The sequence below is a fragment of the Mobula hypostoma genome, chromosome 1 (genome assembly GCF_963921235.1).
Source record: "Mobula hypostoma chromosome 1, sMobHyp1.1, whole genome shotgun sequence".
Lineage (NCBI taxonomy): Eukaryota > Metazoa > Chordata > Chondrichthyes > Myliobatiformes > Myliobatidae > Mobula > Mobula hypostoma.
In genome coordinates, this window is record NC_086097.1 from 213,869,796 (window position 1) to 213,891,151 (window position 21,356).

General features: G+C 43.9%; 1 long non-coding RNA gene across 1 annotated transcript in view; it reads left to right on the forward strand.

Annotated features, from left to right (window-relative positions):
* Nucleotides 1-1,127: 1,127 nt before the first annotated feature.
* Nucleotides 1,128-21,356, forward strand: part of LOC134343084 (uncharacterized) — a 51,850-nt gene continuing 31,621 nt past the window's right edge. Inside the window, exon 1 of the long non-coding RNA XR_010017154.1 lies at nt 1,128-1,227. This is a non-coding gene — a long non-coding RNA (uncharacterized LOC134343084). The remainder of the gene's footprint in view (nt 1,228-21,356) is intronic.

Consider the following 21,356-nt stretch of genomic DNA (forward strand, 5'->3'; position numbering starts at 1 on the left):
GCTGTTGAGGTCATGTCATTGGGAGTATTTAAGGGAGGAGGGAATAATAAATTCTTGATAAGCCAGATAAGCCAGGGCATGAAAGGTTATGGGTATCAGGCAGGAGAATGGTATTGAGAGAGAAATGGATCATCCATGGTGTGTTAGCAATAACCCACCACTACCACCTCTTAATTGCTTGTCTATCTTTAAATTAGCACATGGTTTATCCAATATTTGGTACTGAAAGAGCAACAATGTCCTCCAACTTCAAGAGGACAATATCTTCTTCAGACTTCTGTTTTCAGACTACTGATTTTATTCCTCTCCCAGGTGACTCTCTGAGCTGGAACTAGAATGTCTAAAACCTCAGAGTAGTGTTTAACCCCGAGGAGAAATTCTGACCACATGTTTGCGTCATTAAACTTATGATTTAACAGAGAGTTTCTCTGCTTGCCTCTTGATTCCCTTCTCTCATTCACTGCATCTCTCTTTCCCTACTTCCCAGTTAGTGCAATCCCTTGAGTTTATAGGACTGCGATGCAAACATTTAAACTAGTAAGTGTTTGAGCCAGTCCTCTTTTGCTTGTTCTTTGACTTTCTTGAACAGATCTGCATGAACAGTCTCCTAACTTTACAAAAATTAATCAACATGCATTTTATATGTATAACATGTTCATGGACCATTCAGAAATCTGAAGGCAGAAGGGAAGAAGCTGTTTTAAAATCAGTCATAAGACCATAAGACTATAGTGGGGGGAGTCTAGGACCAAAGGGCACAGCCTCAGAATTGAGGGACGTTCATTCAGAAGGAGATAAGAAAAACTTCTTTAGCCAGATGGTGGTGAATCTGTGGAATTCTTGTCATTCAAGTACAATGCCCCAGTTAAGGTTTCTACTGCTATGCTGTGAGGTTTTTTTTTATTATTTTAGCAGTTTCTGCAAAAGCAGTATGTCCTACTAGTAAGAATGTTTTGGCTTCGGCTTAGGGTAACGAGTCATGTTGTCCAATTTAGGAATGTTGTGTCAGGCAGTTAGGATTGTCTGGGTATGTTTTGTATCTCAGATTTCTCAAGGACAGGAGTTTGGTTTGGGTCATTCAGTGGGAGGTGCAGAGAAAAGAGCACCACGAAAGTTGCCTGGAGGATCAAATCTGAAGGGAAGACCCTAGTGCGAGGAGCACTTTGTGAGACGAAAGATTCGAAGAAGGGAAGTTATACCTGTGATTGGTGATGGGAATCCAGCACTGTGAGTACGGTGATACAGCTGCTTCTATAGAAACAAGCTCCAATGTTTATGTGCACATTTGAACTGGTTAACTATAAAGGGCTCTCTTATATTTTTCCTTTTAAGTGTTTGATAAAGTTGGAAATTGGTAAATATAATTTTGTAATTTTATACTGGCATACGGTCTGACATTTCTTGGTGATGGATAATTGTGCGCGGGCAGGATTTACACAGCATTCGGTACAATCAACGTTCCTTAATTGGAACATCCCAACCTTCTGATTTGGTTGAACCTCAAATCATTACCAACCCTAGATGTGTTTTGCTTATGTAAGATGGCATTCTCACTGCTGAGTCATGTGGCCATTAGCATTGTACACTAACGAGCCAAGTTAGTATACGAGCTCCGGTGAGAGAGTTGCACAAATTGTTGGGTATATTTAGAGAGGAGATGGATAGGTTCTTGATTAATCAGGGTGTCAAAGGTTATGGGGAGAAGGTAGGAGAATGTGGTTAAGAGGAATAATAAATCAGCCATGATGGAATGACTGAGCTGACTCGATGGGCTAAATGGCCTAATTCTGCTCTTATATCTCATGATTTTATGGTCTTATGATCTAACATTTTGAAGTTCCTAAATTATTTGAAGAATGCTTACAATGCAGAAGTTATCTGAAAAATATTTTATTTACTGACTAAATGGTGCTGGTGCACACAGGGAAATTAGACATTCCACATGCTTACAATACACAACAAAAAATACAGACCACAAGGCTAAATCTCTGGGTAAATTGATACAACACATTGATGCAATCACAAAGAAGCCATGCCAGCAGCTCTACTTCATTAGGAGCTTCAGGAGATTTGGTATCTCACCAAAGACTCTTACAGATTTCAATAAATGTACGGTGGGGTACATTCCGATTGGTTACATCACCACATGGTATGGAGGCTCCAAAGCACATGATCGCAGGAGGCTGCAGAGGGTTACGGACTCATATAGACCCATCATGGACACAACCCTTCCCACCACCAAGGATGTCTTCAAGAGCTGTCGCTTCAGGAAAGTGACATCCACCACTAAGTACTCTCACAATCCAGATCATGCCAGCTTCTCACTACTACCATTGGGGAGGAGGTACTGGAGCTGAATACCCACACTGAATGATTCAGAAGTAGCTTCTTCCAATTTCACATCAGATTCTGAATGGTTCATGAACCCATGAACATGTTATTCCTTTTTATTACATTATTTATTTATTTTGGTTTTCTTAATAGTAATTTTTATTTCTTTGATGCAAAACAACAAATACCATGTCAATATTTCAGGAATAATACATCTGATTCTGTTTCTGAAAGTAAGATATCTAAGCCAGAACTCTCTAGTTGCTTGTTTCCCCATAAAGAAACAAAATAAGTAATGTTATTTAAATCTATACTCTGAATCTTATGTTACATCATTTGGGGTGTCTTCTTCTCCATGAGATCGATTTCAGCCAGGTTGAGAAATCCAGCTGTTCTTCTGATTTACTGTGGTTCTGGGAGAGAATCCACTGTAAGTAATCCTGGAGGAAATCTGATTGTCAAGGAAAGCAGTGCTGCCACAGGGTTGTTAAGGCTGCACCACTAATGGAGAAAGCCATTAAAGGGCAGGAAGACCACAAGAATTCGAGCAAGGTCAGCTTCATTAATCCACATGGAGCACAAATACAATTTCCTTCCCTCCACAGGACAATATCACAATATGCCAAACCCAGCGTTTGATCTGATTTATCTTGGCTGGATGTTTTTTCTTATTTTTAGACGTTTCTGTAACACATTGAACAACCTCGTGCCTCAATGTAGCCAGTTTAAGTTTACAGAAGCGTACCTCTATTGTTGAAATAAAAAAATGAGCAGATTTGTCACATCTTCTATTTATTTGATTTCTTTTTAGTTCTGCTGCTTTTGTCTCCTTCTCATGTCATATCTTGCCATTTAATCACCTCCTGTTCTCCACCCAGACACGTCACAGCTCATTCTATTTCTTTTCTGCTCTGTCAGTGCTCTTCCCCTCCCCCTGCTCTTGTTGTGTCCCTTTTTGAGAGCTGCGCATCTGTGGCATCCACCAGTCAAGGCAAGGCCAAAAGCCTGAAATGGATTTTTGCTTGACCCGCTGACTGTTTCCATTGTTTCAGAGTGTTTCTGTTAGTTTCAGAATCCAACTACCTGCAGGGGTTTCTTTGTGCTTACACCTTTATGTTACTATTAGAGTGGCTTTTTTTTAATTTAGAGATCCAGTACGGTAACAGACACTTCTGGCCCAATGAGCCCACACTGCTCAATTACACCCATATGATTTTTAACCTGCTAACCCCTACATCACTGGAAGGTGGGAGGAAACTGGAGCACCTGGAGGAAACCCATGAAGACATGAGGAGAATGTATAATCTCCTTGAAGACAGTGGTGGGAATTGAACTCGAGTCACTGGTGCTGTCATAGTGTTTCACTAACTGCTATGCTATGATGGAAACATTTCATATGTCACTATTATGTTTTGTAACTCCTGAAACACACAAGAGCCCAGGATAATGTATCTACCTAGTTTTACTTTTACAGAGGTATTCACATATGAAGCAGTGACATTATGATGTAAGCCATTCACGTACTTTTACATATGACTCATAATGAATTATGTAACAAACAAAGAATGCTCAAACAATATATTTACAATATTATTGAAATATTAAAAACACTGTACTCCATCCAGCTTATCTATAAACTCCAACTCAATATAAAATGCATCTCAACTAAAATATACACGCAGTAAACTATATAACTACTATATAGACATTCGCAGCATAGTCAATTTTTAAATTGTCCCATTCAATATGGAGGATTTCTTACTCTTGTAGGATAACTTCTTTCTGGATGGTGGTGGTGGGGTGGTTGCTCTGCTTGGCAGGCGAGACGTGTGGCTGTGAAACAATCTCAGGTTCTGGGGCCTCCACTGTGGTGGTTGTAGGAGTTAATTCTGGGTCTGCAGGAAGTGGTTCTGTAGGTTTTTGCAAATAAGATAAAGTGACGTGTTTTATGTTTAATGAAACCCGCAGCACATTTTATTGAACTCGAAACCTAAACACAAAAGCATGCTAAAAATCCTTACGCACAAAGTCATCACGTCAGATCAGCCTCTCAAAGCAAAAACCCAACTCAGTGTCAGTGGGTTGAGAATTATATACATTTCTCCCAATTACGTTACCCTACACAGGCCTCTCAGAATTCACTAAAACCGGCATCTGCGGAGATGCAAAGGCTGAGAAAGTCAACGGTTGGCAACCCAAACTGGCATTTAAAAGGGTTAATAATCAACCCTTATTGGCGTAAGCACTCGAAAAGTGTGCGGAGATGAGATGTGTGTTCAGATTTGGATGTACTAGCAACAAGTATGTTTTTTCTCCTCATCTCTGTTTTAAATGGATACCCTCTAGTTCTAAGACTGTGGCCTCTTGTCCTGGTCTCACCCACCAAGGGAAACAGCCTTTCCACATCTATTCTGTCCAACCCTTTCAACATTCAAAATGTTTCTATGAGATCCCCTCTCATTCTTCTATACTCTAATGAACACAGTCCAACAGCCGACAAACACTCCTCATATGTTAGCCCCTGCATTCCAGGAATCATCCTCTTAAATCTTCTCTGAACTCTCTCCAACATCAGAACATCCCTTCTAAGATAGGGGGCCCAAAACTGCACACAGTATTCCATATGAGGTCGCACCAGTGCCCCATAGAGCCTCGTCAACATCTCCTTACTCTTATACACTATTCCTCTTGAAATGAATGCCAACATAGCATTCGCTTTCCTTACCGCCAATCCAACCTGGTGGTTAACCTTTAGAGTATCCTGCATGAGGACCCCCAAGTCCCTTTGCACTTCTGATTTTTGAATTTTCTCCCCATCTAAATAATAATCTGCCCAATTATTTCTTCTTCCAAAATGTACAACCATACATTTCTCAACATTGTATTTCATCTGCCATTTCTTTGCCCACTCTCCTAAACTGACCAAGTTTCTCTGCAACCTTTCTGTTTCTTCAACACTTCCTGCTCCTCCACCTATCTTGGTGTCATCTGCAAATTTAGCCACAAAACCATTTAATCCATAATCTAAATCATCGATATACATTGTAAAAAGAAGCGGTCCCAACACCGACCTCTGTGGAACACCACTAGTAACCGGCAACCAATCAGAATAGGATCCCTTTATTCCCACCCTTTGTTTTCTGCCTATCAGCCAATGATCCATCCATTCCAATATCTTTCCTGAGGCAGGATCTTCCCTTCTTGAAACCATGCTGGCTTGGGCCTATCTTGTCAAGCACCTCGAGGTATTTCATAACCTCATCCTTGAGGATCGACTCCAATAACTTTCCAACTACCGATGTCAGACTAATAGGTCTGTAATTTTCTTTTTGCTGCTTCCCTCCTTTCTTAAACAGCGGAACTACATTTGTGACCTTCCAGTCCTCCGGAACCGTGCCAGAGTCTAAATGATTCCTGGAAGATCATTTCCAATGCCTCCACAATCTCCAAAGCCACCTCCTTCAGAACCCGTGGGTGCACCTCATCCAGTCCGGGAGACTTATCTATTCTTAGACCATTTAGCTTCCCAAGCACTTTCTCTCTAGTAATCTTGACTGTACCTAATTCTATTCCCTGAGACCTCAGTTGTGGGAATGCGGTATTCAACTCCATGTTTTGTGACTGTTGTGGAGAAAGTGGGCATGGTGAGATTTAGGAATTCTCTCAGCAGTAGAGTAAACTCACGTAAGGTGTTGTATGCATTTGACAGAGTGGGGAACTTACTGGTGGAGCAGGGTGATGACTAAAGGTCCTTGACATCCAGAAGCCAGTAATTCTTAAGATCAACTAATAGTTCTTGGGCACACAGGGAGACTGCATTGAGTTGAGGTCCAGCCACTTTAGCCAGGACGGAGTCCCATGTGTGACGTCACCCACCGAAGTAGAGCATCGTCTGTCGTGTTCATAAGTCTGGATCTCGCTGCTGTTGGTGGCCTCCAGCGAGGTTCCGTTGTTCTTTGCCTTTTCATCAATAGGTGATGCCAGCAGCACACTCATGTCACATAAGAAGCGTCACCCTGAAAGGGTGTCCGTAACAAACAGTAGATGACCCTGGCAGCTGAAGGCCATGGTGTTTGCAGACCTCTGATGTCCCAATGCATTAGCACTGTAGAAGCTGCAAGGTGGTCAACTCATCCTTGTGTTCATACCGAAGTGAGCATGGTGAAAGCACAGACCCAACGTCATCAGTTTCGCAGCCATGGGCATCCTTATGCTGGGGACCTGGCTGGGGTAGAGGTCGAGAAAGGAGGAGGAATGATGCACCACTGCTTAGCTGACTGTAGACTATCAGCCATTTTAGACAGCTCCCTAAAGTCCTTCCCGGGTGTATTGGCGAGGGCTATGCAAACTTGATCAAGTATTTGCTTCATGAAGAGTTCTTTAAAAATAAAACAAGGATGGTGATTTCCCAGGAGAGACAGCATGTGGTCTATTAGCTCCGGAGGCCTAGCATCGCGAAGACTGGATAAGGAAAGCAACTGTTTGGCGGACTTAGACTCCAATAGTCCAAAAGTGAGTTTCCAGCGATCAGTATTTATTGTGTTCAGGCTGATGTTCAAGTAGACTCACCACTCTTACAGCCATGGAATTGCTGATTGATGCTACCATGTGGTAGAATTTTGAGTCATCGATGGAAATTTCTCGCAGGGGAACTGGGCCTCAGCTTGTACAACCAAGCGACGGCATTTTGTTCTGAAAACTCTAGCAGTTTCAACTCGACTGTGTTGGCCGACACGTTTCATAACTCTGGAATAATCCTAGAACTCCTGGGTCACCAGTGGAGGTTTTCGCAAATAGAACAAAGTGATGAAGTGAGATGTTTTATTTTTAATGAAACCCACAACACATTTTATTGAACTTCAAAACCTAAACATAAAGCAAACCCCAACTCAATGTCAATCACTGTGAATTATGTTCATTTCTCCCAATTACATTACCCTGCTGTCTGACAGTTCAGGACAACTTCTTCTCTAACAATTGACTTTTCTCTCCTCAACTGATTGATATGTTGTCTCCAAATGACATTCAAGGCAACCTCTGCTGTGTAGGTGACTGGCTCAGTTCTGCCCTTTAATCTGTTCAAGTACTAATTTTTGATCACCTCTGTAAGCCCTCTCCAGGACTGCTAGTCTAGGAGTGAAACATCAAACCTTCTTGCTTGAGGAGCCTCAATTTGTCTCAGCTGTTTGTACTGCAAACTCCTTGTGAGATTGAGCTTGATGATATCCAAGCGTGAGCACAAGGAACATCCCAGGAACAGTATCGCTGGTAAGTTGTTGGTTACATAGTCTGCTCCATTGCAATATGCAAGGAGGAAATTGGTGAGCTTCTGATTCAGTATCAGTGTAGTGTTTTCTGTCATTGATTGAAGTGCCTTCTTTAGACATCGGAAAATTTTTTCTTCAAGTTATTTGTAGCTGGGTGGTACGGTGCAAATGTAGTATGTTTTATGCCATTCATTTTTAGGAATGTCTGAAACTGTTCCACACCAAACTCTGGTCCATCGTCACTGACTAAGTGTTCTGGAACTCCAGTCCTTGAGAAAAGGCTTCTCAACACATCAAAAGTGTGCGAAGCTGTAATGGAGGCAGAGATAGTGAGTTGGCTCTATTGCAGGGGATGGAGGGTGAAGGAATTCTTTCCAAATTTGAGTGGAGACAATGGGCAATGCCAGTGGTCCTAGTAGCTAAGAAGGAAGGGTCTGTCAGGATCTGTGGTGATTTTAAGGTCACCATCAACTCAGTACTGAAAATAGATAAATGCCTTCTGCCGAGGAAAGAAGGTACCTTTGCCAACATTTCAGGAGGGAAGCGCTTCAGCAAAGTGGACTTAACTGAGGCCTGTCTACAGATCTAGATTAAGTTTGCCTCCCAGGTGCCAGAGTCCAGGATGTTTCTGATCGCGTCCATGATACCTTGAAGTAGGAAGGAGAACAGCCAGAGGTCGTGGTACATATTGGTACCAACAACATCGGTAGGAAAAGGGAGGAGGTCCTGAAAAAAGACTACAGGGGGTGAGGAAAGAAGTTGAGAAGCAGGACCTCAAAGGTGGTAATCTTGGGATTACTGCCTGTGCCACGTGACAGTGAGTATAGGAATAGAATGAGGTGGAGAATAAGTGTGTGGCTGAGGGATTGCAGCAGCAGGCAGGGATTCAGATTTCTGGATCATTGGGACCTCTTCTGGGGCAGGTGTGACCTGTACAAAAAGGACGGGTTGCATTTGAATCCAGGGAGGACCAATATGCTGGCGGGAAGTTTTGCTAAGGCTATTGGGGAGAGTTTAAACTAGAGATGCTGGGGGGTGGGAACTGAAGTGACGGAGGAAAAGGAGGTTGGCTCACAAATAGAGAAAGTTTGGAGACAGTGCAAAAGGGTGGATAGGCAGGTGATAGTGAAGGGATGCACTCGCTCTGATGGTTTGAGATGTGTCTATTTTAATGCTAGGAGTATCATGAATAAAGTGGATGAGCTTAGAGCATGGATCAGCACTTGGAGCTATGATGTTGTGGCCATTACAGAGACTTGGATGGTGCAGGGGCAGGAATGGCTACTTCAAGTGCCAGGCTTTAGATGTTTCAGAAAGGATAGGGAGGAAGGCAAAAGAGGTGGGGGCACGACACTGTTGATCAGAGATAATGTCACGGCAGCAGAAAAGGAGGAAGTCATGGAGGGGTTGTCTACGGAGTCTCCGTGGGTGGAAGTTAGGAACAGGAAAGGGTCAATAACTCTACTGGGTGTTTTTTTATAGTAACAGGGACATCGAGGAGCAGATAGGGAGATAGATTCTGGAAAGGAGTAATAATAATAAGGTTGTTGTGGTGGGAGATTTTAAATTCCCAAATACTGATTGGCATCTCCCTAGAGTGAGGGGTTTAGATGGGGTGGAGTCTGTTAGGTGTGCTCAGGAAGGTTTCTTAACACAATATGTAGATAGGCCTACAAGAGGAGAGGCTATGCTTGATCTGGTATTGGGAAATGAACCTGGTCAGGTGTCAGGTCTCTCAGTGGGAGAGCATTTTGGAGATAATGATCACCATTCTATCTCCTTTACCATAGCACTGGAGAGGGATAGGAACAGACAAGTTAGGGAAACGTTTAATTGGAATAAAGAGAACTATGAGGCTATCAGGCAGGAACTTGGAAGGATAAATTGGAAACAGATGTTCTCAAGGAAATGTACCAAGGAAAAATGGCAAATGTTCAGGGGATATTTGCGTGGGGGCCTGAGTAGGTATGTTCCACTGAGACATGGAAAGGCTGATACGGTACAAGATCTGTGGTGCACAAAGGATGTTGTAAATCTAGTCAAGAAGAAAAGAAGAGCTTATGAATGGTTCAAAAAACTAAGCAATGTTAGAGATCTAGAAGATTATAAGGCTAGCAGGAAGGAATTTAAGAATAAAATTAGAAGACCCAGAAGGGGCCATGAGAAGGCATTGGTGGACAGGATTAAGGAAAACCCCAAGGCATTCTACAGATATGCGAAGAGCAAAAGGTTAAGACATGAGAGAATAGGACCAATCAAGTGTGACAATGGAAAAGTGTGTATGGAACCAGAGGAAATAGCGGAGGTACTTAATGAATACTTGGCAATTCATTAAGGATCTTGGCGATTGTAGGGATAACTTACAGTGGATTGAAAAGCTTGAGAATGTAGATATTAAGAAAGAGGATGTGTTGGAGCTTTTGGAAAGCATCAAGTTGAATAAGTCACCGGGACCGGCTGGGATATACCCCAGGCAACTGTGGGAAGCGAGGGAGAAGATTGCTGAGCCTCTGGCAATGATCTTTGCATCATCAATGAGGACGGGATAGGTTCTGGAGGATTGGAGAGTTGTGGATGTTGTTCCCTCATTTAAGAAAGGGAGTAGGGATAGCCCAGGAAATTATAGGCCAGTGAGTCTTACTTCAGTGGTTGGTAAGTTGCTGGAGAAGATCCTGAGAGGCAGAATTTATCAACATTTGGAGAGACATAATATGATTAAGAATAGTCAGCATTGCTTTCTTAAGGGCAAGTCGTGCCTTACGAGCCTGATTGAATTTTTTGAGGATGTGACTAAACACATCGATGAAGGTACAGCAGTAGATGTAGTGTATATGGATTTCAGCAAGGCATTTGATAAGGTACCCCAAGCAAGGCTTATTGAGAAAGTAAGGAGGCATGGGATCCAAGGGGACATTGCTTTGTGGATCCAGAACTGCCTTGCCCACAGAAGGCAAAGAGTGGTTGTAAACGGGTTATATTCTGCATGGAGGTCAGTGACCAGTGGTGTGCCTCAGGGATCTGTTCTGGGACCCCTTCTCTTTGTGATTTTTATAAATGGCCTGGATGAGGAAGTGGAGGGATGGGTTAGTAAATTTGTTGATGACACAAAGGTTGGGGGTGTTGTGGATAGTGTGGAGGGCTGTCAGAGGTTACAGCGGGACATTGATAGGATGCAAAACTGGGCTGAGAAGTGGCAGATGGAGTTCAACCCAGATAAGTGTGAAGTGGTTCATTTTGGTAGGTCAAAAGTGATGGCAGAAATAGCATTAATGGTAAGACTCTTGGCAGTGTGGAGGATCAGAGAGATCTTGGGGTCTGAGTCCACAGGACACTCAAAGCTGCTATGCAGGTTGATTCTGTGGTTAGGAAGGCATATGGTGCATTGGCCTTCATCAATCATGTGATTGACTTTGAGAGCCAAGAGGTAATATTGCAGCTATATAGGACCCTGGTCAGACCCCACTTGGAGTACCGTGCTCAATTCTGGTCGCCTCACTATAGGAAGGACGTGGAAACCATAGAAAGGGTGCAGAGGAGATTTACGAGGATGTTGCCTGGATTGGGAAGCATGTCTTATGAGAATAGGTTGATTGAACTCGGCCTTTTCTCCTTGGAGCGATGGAGGATGAGGGGTGACTTGATAGAGGTGTACAAGATAATGAAAGGCATTGATCATGTGGATAGTCAGAGGCTTTTCCCCAGGGTTGAACTGGCTTGCACGACAGGGCATAATTTTAAGGTGCTTGGAAGTAGGTACAGAGGAGATGTCAGGGGTAAGTTTTTTACGCAGAGAGTGGTGAGTGTGTGGAATGGGCTGCCAGCGGCGGTGGTGGAGGCAGAAACAATAGGGTCTTTTAAGAGACCCCTGGATGGTTACATGGAGCTTAGAAAAATAGAGGGCTATGGGTAAAGCCTAGGTAGTTCTAAGGTAGGGACATGTTCGGCACAGCTTTGTGGGCCAAAGGGCCTGTATTGTACTGTATGTTTTCTATGTTTCTATGAAGAAGATTCTGAAGTGTTTCTCAGCATAGACTCTCACAAAGAGCATTATCACTATAATAGATCACCTACACTCTGGCAGAAAGCTATGGACCAGATACTGCAAGGCTGCCCAGGCACTCAGTGTGACCTGGATAACATTATTGTTACTGGTGAGGATGACAAGGAAAATCTCCAAAACTTCAAGACAGTGTTAAAAAATCTAGAAGATTATGGGCTCAGAATATAATGCGGCAAGTGTGAATTCTTTAAACTAAGTATCACATATTGTGGTCACAGAATTGATGTACAAGTATTACCCAACTGTGCTGAGAAAATTCAAGCCATGCTGGATGCCCCAAGGCCAAAAGACATGTCACAGTTGAGGTCCTTTTCACGAATTGTCGATTACAGGTTTGGCAGGAACTTGTCAATAACAGGCTCCTGCCAAACCTGGCTACTGTGTTCCATCCCTTGAACTTATTACTACAGATCAGAAAGAAATGACAATGGACAAAGAGTGTGAAGTGGCTTTCCTAAAGACAAAGGAAATGGTGATGTCAGACATATTATGATCTACATCGTCTAATTAAGTTTGCCCGTGATAATGTATCTACTTTGTTTTACTTTCAGTGACGCGCTCACATATGGCGTAATAGCATACACCATTCGTGGACTTTTTATATAGAACCTGTAATGAAACAAAGAATGCTTACTCAAACAATATATTTACAATATTTTTCAAATATTTCTGAAATATTAACATCACTACAGTCAATACCTCCCACCTCATCTTGGGGAGGTGGGGAGAGGGCCCTCAGCATTACATCATACATCTCTCCGCACATACAGAAGTACAGGAAGCCTTTTTCCTCAGTTCTATTTTCCTGTTTGTTCACTTGTTGCAAGTTTTACTATTTAAGTTCAACTAAGTAGCCTGCTTAAGATGAGGATGGAAGGAGTTAGACGGGTCTTGGCTTGTAAAGATTAGCCATTTCTTGACCACTTGCTGCCTTTCAGGTAAAGAAGTAGGCCTCTTGTGAAATGGATGACAAAAGTGCAGATCAAAGGAAGCAGGATATCTCTTGCCACACGCTGGAATGATCTTTCTCTGATCTGAAGAGACCTGTCATCTGCTACTCGGAAACAAACATGCTAAGGTTGAGGTAATGGTTTAGATTTAGTTGTGTTTAGGTTCATAAGGAAATTCTTGAAAACAGAGAGGTCAGTTAGGAGTCAGATTAGTTTCGGGACAGGGATGGGGTGTTGGAATTAGACATCAGGCTGGAGTCCAGTTTAGAGTGCTCTACAATCAAAGGCCAATGATTCCTGTGGATAAATGTTTAATCAGTATGCAAAGTGGAAGAAGACCAGCGAGCACGAGGACTGGTAACAACCCCACTTGCTCCAGATTAGCAAGACCCTCCAGCTCAGTGGCTCCTGGGATCAGAGGTATGTGCAGGCTGGAGGCACAAGGGCCAGAGACTCCCTGCTCCCCCCACCCCCCCACTCCCCAGGTCAGCAAGTCGGCGAAGCTAGAGTTTGTGACTTGGAGTTTCGGGTCCTGTCAATGGCGAGTCCTGGGGTCAATATCAAAGATCGAATCCTGAAGGTCAAACACCAAATTCACTGAGTCTGTTAGGGGAGGCCCGATGGGGAAGTTGGAGACCCAGCGTCTTTGAGTCCATTGGAGTCTGAAAGCCCAGAGACAGCCAGTCACCGGAGTATCTATCTGGTGGAGGAATACTTGATTTTCTGTCAGAAATCCGTCAAGGGAATCGGGACATTCAGGGCTGAGGCTGATGAGACTGCTATAGAGGAAATATGGGAGGTGCTGATGCTGGGAGTGGGAGTATCTTGGCTGAATTGCAGCAGTGAGAGCAGTAATGGCTGACGCTGATTCTGCCTGTCAGTGGTGAGTTGTTGAACTGCCATTGCAAGTGCTGACACCTGTTCTTCCGGCTTCGACTGGGCATTCTGCTCTGAAAGTAATTGATGCACTGAGTGAGCTAATTCCGCCAAACGAGCCTCCACTGACTTTAACTTCTCCTCTCCTAACTTTAACTTAGCTGTTCTCTCTCCACTGTGTCCATTAGTGGTCAAGTCTTGTTGACATAATGTTTAGTGATGGCCCAAGTGCTTAGTGAGAGACACAGCAACAGAATGAACATTTTGCTGAGTTTTAATCAGAACTGTACAGAACCAAAGGAAAATAAGAAAAGCTAGGCCAACAGGGCTGCTAACAAAATCTCTCAAACTAAAATCAGAAGCAGTAACTTAATTCTAAACAAATTCCACTCTTTTTCAATGTGAATTGAAATTGTAATCTTCCTTCCTGGAAAGTGGACTGAGAAGAGCAGGGAGCGTTACCGTCACTGTGGTTTGGTCAAGACTCAACAAGACTGAAACGAAAGGAAGGGAGTTAAATACAATGACTAATAGACCCTAACTGGCAGGAATGTGCATTCTCACGAGTGTGAATCCAGCCCCCTTTCAGCTGTCCATCTGAAAGGCAGAGTCCGTGGTTGTGACACTAACAGTCCAGTCATACGTCAGCAGTGTGAGCAGCACTTTCCAATTTATGAGTGTGTGTTCTCTGGGTGGTGTGCAGCAACCGAATAACACTTATCTGATGCGGTCCCGTCAGGAAAAAATAGATTCCATTTTATGACATCTTTTTCAACATAGATTAGCATGGCACTGTTTCAGACATCTTTTAGGCCACTGCACGTTTTTTTGTTGTGTGGAATGTGCAGTAGTGCAAAATGGAAAAACAGCTTGGCTGAACAAAAGATGGTGAAATTCCATTCCATGTGCGTGTGAACGAATCGGTGTGCTAGCGAATGGAATTCAGTGAGCAAGTGAGAGAGTGAGTGGAGAATTATGGAGGTGGCCAGAAAGGGAGCAACCTGCTAATCTGTTGAGACCCAGTGAAGGAAAGCATGAGATAAAAAACAACAGGAATGGAATGTAAATGAACACATGCGCACGCGCACACACTCACACGCACGCACGTGCGCACGCACACACACACCCACACACATACACACACATACATACACACACACACACACACAAACACACACACACACAATAATTATCCACAGAGAGCAGCATAAAGACAGATCAGAATGTCACTGTCATTCATCTGAATTTGTTAAAAGATAGCCATTGTTTAAAGATGAATTCCCAGCCCTTGCTTGCCTTTACATCCAATAGCCATAAGCAAACTTTGATGTAAATTGAACAAATCAAGTCCTTTCCATATTTTGTGTTTTGAATATAATCATCATCATCATGCAAAAAGATGGTTGAAGAATATGCTGTTTTTTAAGGAACTTAATTTGTAATAACTTGACTTTCAGCTGTTGCTAATAACAGCAGCATATATAACATGTTTAACCTGACTATCTAGCAGTATATTTCTCTTTCGTTCATTGGCGAAGTCTATGCCAATCATATTATGATGTGTCATAGCTTTACCAATTAGTGAAAGAGAAATTTATATGTCTCAGTTTTCTGATTCCGTCCTTGATGACTGCTTTAAATGGGTGGACTGGATTGTATTCAAGGTGTCATCTTCGGGTCTGAATGAGTATGCTGCAGTTGTCACTGACTTCATTAAAACCTCTGTGGATGAGAGCTCCCCTACGAAAACTTACTGTACACTCCCAAACCAAAAGCCGCAGATGAACCAGGAGTTTCGTAGTCCGCTGAGGGCTAGATATGGGGTATTTACATCTGGCGACCCACGTCTGTATAAGAAAACCAGGTATGAATTGCGGAGGGCTATTTCAAGAGTGAAGAGATAATTCTGAGCAAGGTTGGAAGTGAAATTGGATATACATCAACTCTGGCAGGTGTGCAGGCCATTACTTCCTACAAAGCAAAGCCCAATAACATGGATGGCAGCGAAGCTTCACTCCCAGATGAGCTCAATGACTTTTAGCTCACTTTTGAGTGGGAGATAAAGCCACCGCTGTCAGGATCCCTGCAGCATCTGGTGACCTTGTGATCTCCGTCTCGGAGGCTAACATCAGGCTGTCTTGCAAGAGGGTGAACCCTCGCAAGGTGGCAGGGACTGATGGAGTACCTGGTAAGGCTCTGAAAACCTGTGATAGCCAACAGGCAGGGGTATTCAAAGACATCTTCAATCTCACATTGCTACGGTTGGAAGTTCCCACCTGCTTCAAAAGGGCAACAATTATACCAGTGCCCATGAAGAACAGGGTGAGCTGCCTTAACAACTATTGTCCAGTAGCACTCACATCTATGGTGATAAAATGCTTTGAGAGTTTGGTCAGGGCCAGAATCAACACCTGTATCAAGAAGGAGTTGGATCCACAGCAGTTTGCCTACTGCCACAATAGGTCTGCAGCAGACACGATCTCAATGGCTCTCCATTCATCCTTGGATCATGTGGACATTGGAAATACCTATGTCAGGATGTTATTAATTGACTATAACTCAGTATTTAACACCATCATTCCTACAGTCCTGATCAGAAAGCTACTAAACCTAGGCCTCTGTACCTCCCTCTGCAACTGGATCCTCAACCTCCAACTGGAAGACCACAGTCCGTGTGAATTGGAAATAACGTCTCCACCTCGCTGACAATCAACACTGGCACATCACAGGGGTGTTTACTTAGCCCACTGCGCTACTCTCCCTACGCCCAAATGCCATCTATAAATTTGCTGATGATACAACCATTGTTGGCAGAATTTCAGATGGTGACGAAAGGACGTACAGGAGTGAGATATACCAGTTAGTTGAGTGGTGTGGCAGCAATAACCTTGCACTCAACGTCAGCAAGACCAAAGAGCTAATTGTGGACTTCAGAAAGGATAAGGCAAGGGAACACAAACCAGACCTCACAGAGGGATCAAAAGTGGAGAGAGTGAGCATTTTCAAGATCCTGGGTGTCAATGAGGACCTAACCTGGATGCATCATATTGAAAACAACAGGAATTCTGCAGATGCTGGAAATTCAACCAACACACATCGAAGTTGCTGGTGAACACAGCAGGCCAGGCAGCATCTCTAGGAAGAGACACAGTCGACGTTTCAGGCCGAGACCTGTCCTGACGAAGGGTCTCGGCCGGAAATGTCGACTGTATCTCTTCCTAGAGATGCTGCCTGGCCTGCTGCGTTCACCAGCAACTTTGATGTGTGTTGCATCATATTGTTGCAGCTATAAAGAAGGCAAGACAGCGGCAATATTTCATTCGGAGTTTGGGGAGATTTGGTTTGGTAACTAAAACATTTAAAAACTTCTACAAATGTACCATGGACAGCATTCTGACTGGTTGCATCACCATCTGGTATGGGGAGGGGCTACTGCACAAGATCGAAGTAAGTTGCGGAAACTTGTAAAGTTAGTCAGCTCCATTTTGGGTACTAGCCTCCATAGTATCCAAGACATCTTGAGTGAGCAGTGCCTTAGGAAGACGGCGTCCATCATTAAGGACCCTCACCACTGAGGACACGTCCTTTTCACATTATTACCATCAGGAAGGAGGTACAGAAGCCAGAAGACACACACTCAGCGATTCAGGAACAGCTACTTCACCTCTGCCATCTGATTTCTAAATGGAATTTGAACCCATGAACACTACGTCACTACATTTTTAAATTTCTATTCTTTTGCACTCTTTATTTTAACTTAACTATTTAATAGACATTTATATACTTACCGTAACTCATTTTCTTTATTTATTTATCATGTATTTCATTGTACTGCTGTCATAAGTTAAAGAATTTCACGACATATGCCGATGATATTAAACCTGATTCTGGTTCTGCTGTGGCATCATCCAGCACCTTTTTAAATTTGCTTTCAGTGGACTATTTCAGGAGTGTGGCATGCAAAAGGTGGATGGATCTCCAGTCACACTGTAGTTGTCTCAGCCAACCACACCCCCACAATGCTGGCCTTCCTGTTTTTACCACAGAACAACCCAATGCGGCTTGTTGGTTGTTGTATTTCACTGTTACAAATGCCATTCCCACAGAAGCTATCTTTTCTCCGGTATAAGGGAGGAAAGGGGCTTGTTTTGCTGTTGCTATTGTGTTTTGTTGCTGCTTGTCTGCTGGCATGCCATGTTGGTTCCAGTTGTGTGGTGGATCTTGTGGGCTGCCCCCACCAATCCTTAGGTCGTGTTGTCTGTTAATACAAACAAAGCACTTCAGTGTATATATTGATGTACATGCGATAAATTAAGTGAATCTGAACCTAAAGCTCAGCAGGAGAGTTGATGTAGCTTAAGTCCCAGGTAAACCACTAGCAGGCATCTAACTCTAACTTCATTTATGTTTCCTCAGTCCATGCATGCCCCCTTCAGCATCCTGTCCCTGAGGTGCTGCCCATAGTTTTCCAGACATCGTCTTTTACTATAAAAATGAATATTCAAGAAAGAATTGGAAAATGAAATAGAGAATTTTCAGCCATGGATAACTCTCTGGCACAAAAATGGGGAGTTCTGATTCAACAATGAAGAGAATATATTGATGTCAAGGTTCTGGATGGTTGGCCCCTGGGCACTGGCAAGATCCACCTCTCCGTAGAACCACTCCAACTTGTGCTAAAGTGCAACCGTAGGGAACAGCTCTCCTATCTTGTTGATTCACCGGAACTACCGCTGGTGCTTGGCCTTCACTGGCTATCTCGACACAACTTGTGAGATGATTGGTCCATGAAGGTGCTCCAGGAGTGGGGACCGACCTGCCTGTGTACCTGTCTGGGTCCAGGTTAAGCCCCTGTCAGCATATGTAAACTGCTAGTGTGGACCTGTCTGGTGTTTCAGCTGAAGATTCTGACCTTCCTGAAGTCTCCATTAAGAAGAAGGTCATGTCCCTGCCTTCACACAAGTTTTATGATAGTGCCCTTGACCTCTTACCTGGTTCTAGTCCTCCCTGGGCCCAGCTCTTTGCCCTCTCCTGTCCTGAAATGGTGGCAATGGGAGGATACATCAAGGAAGCATTGCCTTAGGATTTATCTATCTGCCAACCTCGCCAGCAGGGGTGGGCTTCTTTTCTTTAGTGAGCAAGGATGGCAAGCCCCATTCTGCATTGATTATCAGACCCTGAACAACATCACAGTCAAGTATACCTGCTCTCTTCCCCAGCTTGCCTCTGCATTCGAACATCTCCAGGGAGCAACTGTATTTTCCAAAATAGATCTGTGCAATGCTTACAATCAGGTTTGCATCCAGGAAGGGAACGAGTGGAAGACAGTATTCAACACCTCCAAAGGTCATTATAAGTACCTTCTGATGCCTTTTGGTCTGGCTAAGCCCCTGCTGTTTTTCAGGACCTAGTCAATGATGTGTTCCGGGACATGTTGTATTAGTTTGTTTTTGTGTATTTGGATGACATTTTTATCTATTTCCGCTCTTGCCAGGAATATGTCCAGCATGTCTGGAAGGTTCTCAGATGGCACCTTGAGAACAAACTTTATGCCAAGCCAGAGAAATGTGAGTTCCACAAAGAGCAGGTGTCATTCTTGGGTTACATCCTCACCACTTCCAGTGTTCAAATGAACCTTTGTTAAAGTTCAGCCAGTAATGAGTGACCCAAACCATCTACAGTCAAACAGGTAAATTATCTCATCGGGTTTGCAAACCTAGATCACTGCTTCATCAGAAACTTCAGTTCCCAGTATCCAGCATGACACCCATAAATGCACTCACCGAGAAGACCGCTGCAGGATTCCTATGGACAAGTGAAACTGACCAGGCATTCTCAGAGCTAAAGTAACTGCCCCAGTGGTACAACATCCAGACCCATCCTGTCCATTTATCGTCAAGGTTGATACATCAGATGTCAGCATTGGAGCTGTACTCTCCCAGTGCTCTTCTGCAGATAATCAGCTGAACCCCTGCGCTTTTCTTTCCCGTCACTTGACTCCTGCAGAGTGTAACCACGATATTGAGAACAGAAACCCTCTGGCTGCCAAGGAGGCCTTAGAGACATGGCGATACTGTGTGGAGGGCGAAAAGCACACCTTTCTGGTATGGACAAATCACAAGAACCTCTCCTTAATTTGGAATGCCAAGAGACTTAATTCCCTTCAAGCCTGTTGGGCTCTCTTCTTCACCTGGTTTAATTTCACCCTCACCTACCATCCTGGCAGCAAGAATACGAAGACTGATGCCCTCTCCTGCCAGACTGACATCTCAGATTGCCAATGTCCCAAGATGTCCACGATTCTGTCTCTGCCTGTCGTACTTGTGCCCAGAACAAGACATCGTGTCAGAGCCCAGCTGGTCTGCTCTGACTGCTGCCTGTGCCTCACCACCCCACGTCCCACCTCTCAGTGGAATTCATCACTGGTCTGCCTCTGTCAGATGGGAACACGACCATTCCGGTAGTTTACGACCAGTTCTTCAAAGCAGCCCCCCATTGCTGCTCTCCCCAAGCTCCCATCAGCTCGTGAAGCTGCCACTTTCATAGCTTAACATGTGTTCAGGCTGCTCAGCTTCCAACAGGACACAGCGTCTGATCAAGGACCACAGTTCACATCCCGTTTTTGGAAGGCTTTCTGTTCTCTTTTGGGAGCCACAGCCAGCCTTTCATTAGGTTTCCACCCCCAATCTAACAGTCAGACTCAGAGAGTGAATCAAGAGCTGGAAACGACCCTGCCTGCCTTTTCTCCACCAACCCCACAACCTGGAGCTCCCAACTGGTTTTGGCAGAGATTTCCCACAATGACCTCCAGCCGTCCTCCGCTGGCACGACCCCCTTTGAATTCCCAAGGGGATTCCAGCCACCACTCTTCCCTGAGCAGGAGACTGATGTGGGAATTCCTACTGCTGAACAACTGGCCAATGCCACAAGTGGATGGGGAGATGGCCAGGGCTTCTCTGCTGTACACACAGAAACAACATGCCCAGCTGGCTGATGAGGCTGCTGAAGCCAGGGGAAAAAGTTTGGCTGGCATTTAGATATCTTGCTTTGAGAGTAGAGAGAGTAGAGAAATGCAAGTTGGCTCCATGCTATGTGGGAGCCTCCGATAGACTGCACCTTCCACTATCAATGAAGATTCACTTACTGTTCCATGTTTCCCAGCTCAAAATTGATGACTTCCTCCTCATTTGCTCATCATCCCTCTTCCCTGTTTGGTGGATGTGTCCCTGGTCTATTCTGTACTACACATCCTAACATCTTGCCTGGTTCAGGGCAGATTCCAGTACCGAGTGGATTGGGAAGGATATTGCTCATGCCAGTTATTTAAGGTTTATTTGTGGTCGTATTTAACTCTCTTTCTTTAGTTTCTGCCTTGTCGAGTTTTGACTGAAGCATATCTGCTTATCTTAGTGCACATTCCGGGAAAAAAAGATCACAACTTCAATTGATGCGAAGGAGCAGTACTTATTTTGTATTAGGTTTCTGCTGCCGAGCCACAGTGGTTGTGTTAGATTTTAGTTTGAGAGTTTTAGTTAGCAGCCCTGTTGGCCTAGCATTTAGTATTTTCCTTTGGTTTTGCACAGTTCTTATTAAGAACCAGTGAACTGTTCATCCTGCTGCTGTGTCTCTCCCTCTGCACGTTAGACATTGTCGAATACCATGTCAGCTAGATCCCACTCAAACTGAAACATCAAATTCACTGGTGACACAGCGTTGTTTTGCCCATCAACAACAATGGCGAGACTGCATATAGAGAGGAGATAGAGCAGTTTGTAGAATGATGTTAGCACAACAACTTGAGTCTTAGCATGGACATGACTAAAGAGATGATTGTGGACTTTAGGAAGGTGCAGGCTGACTACTCATCATTGC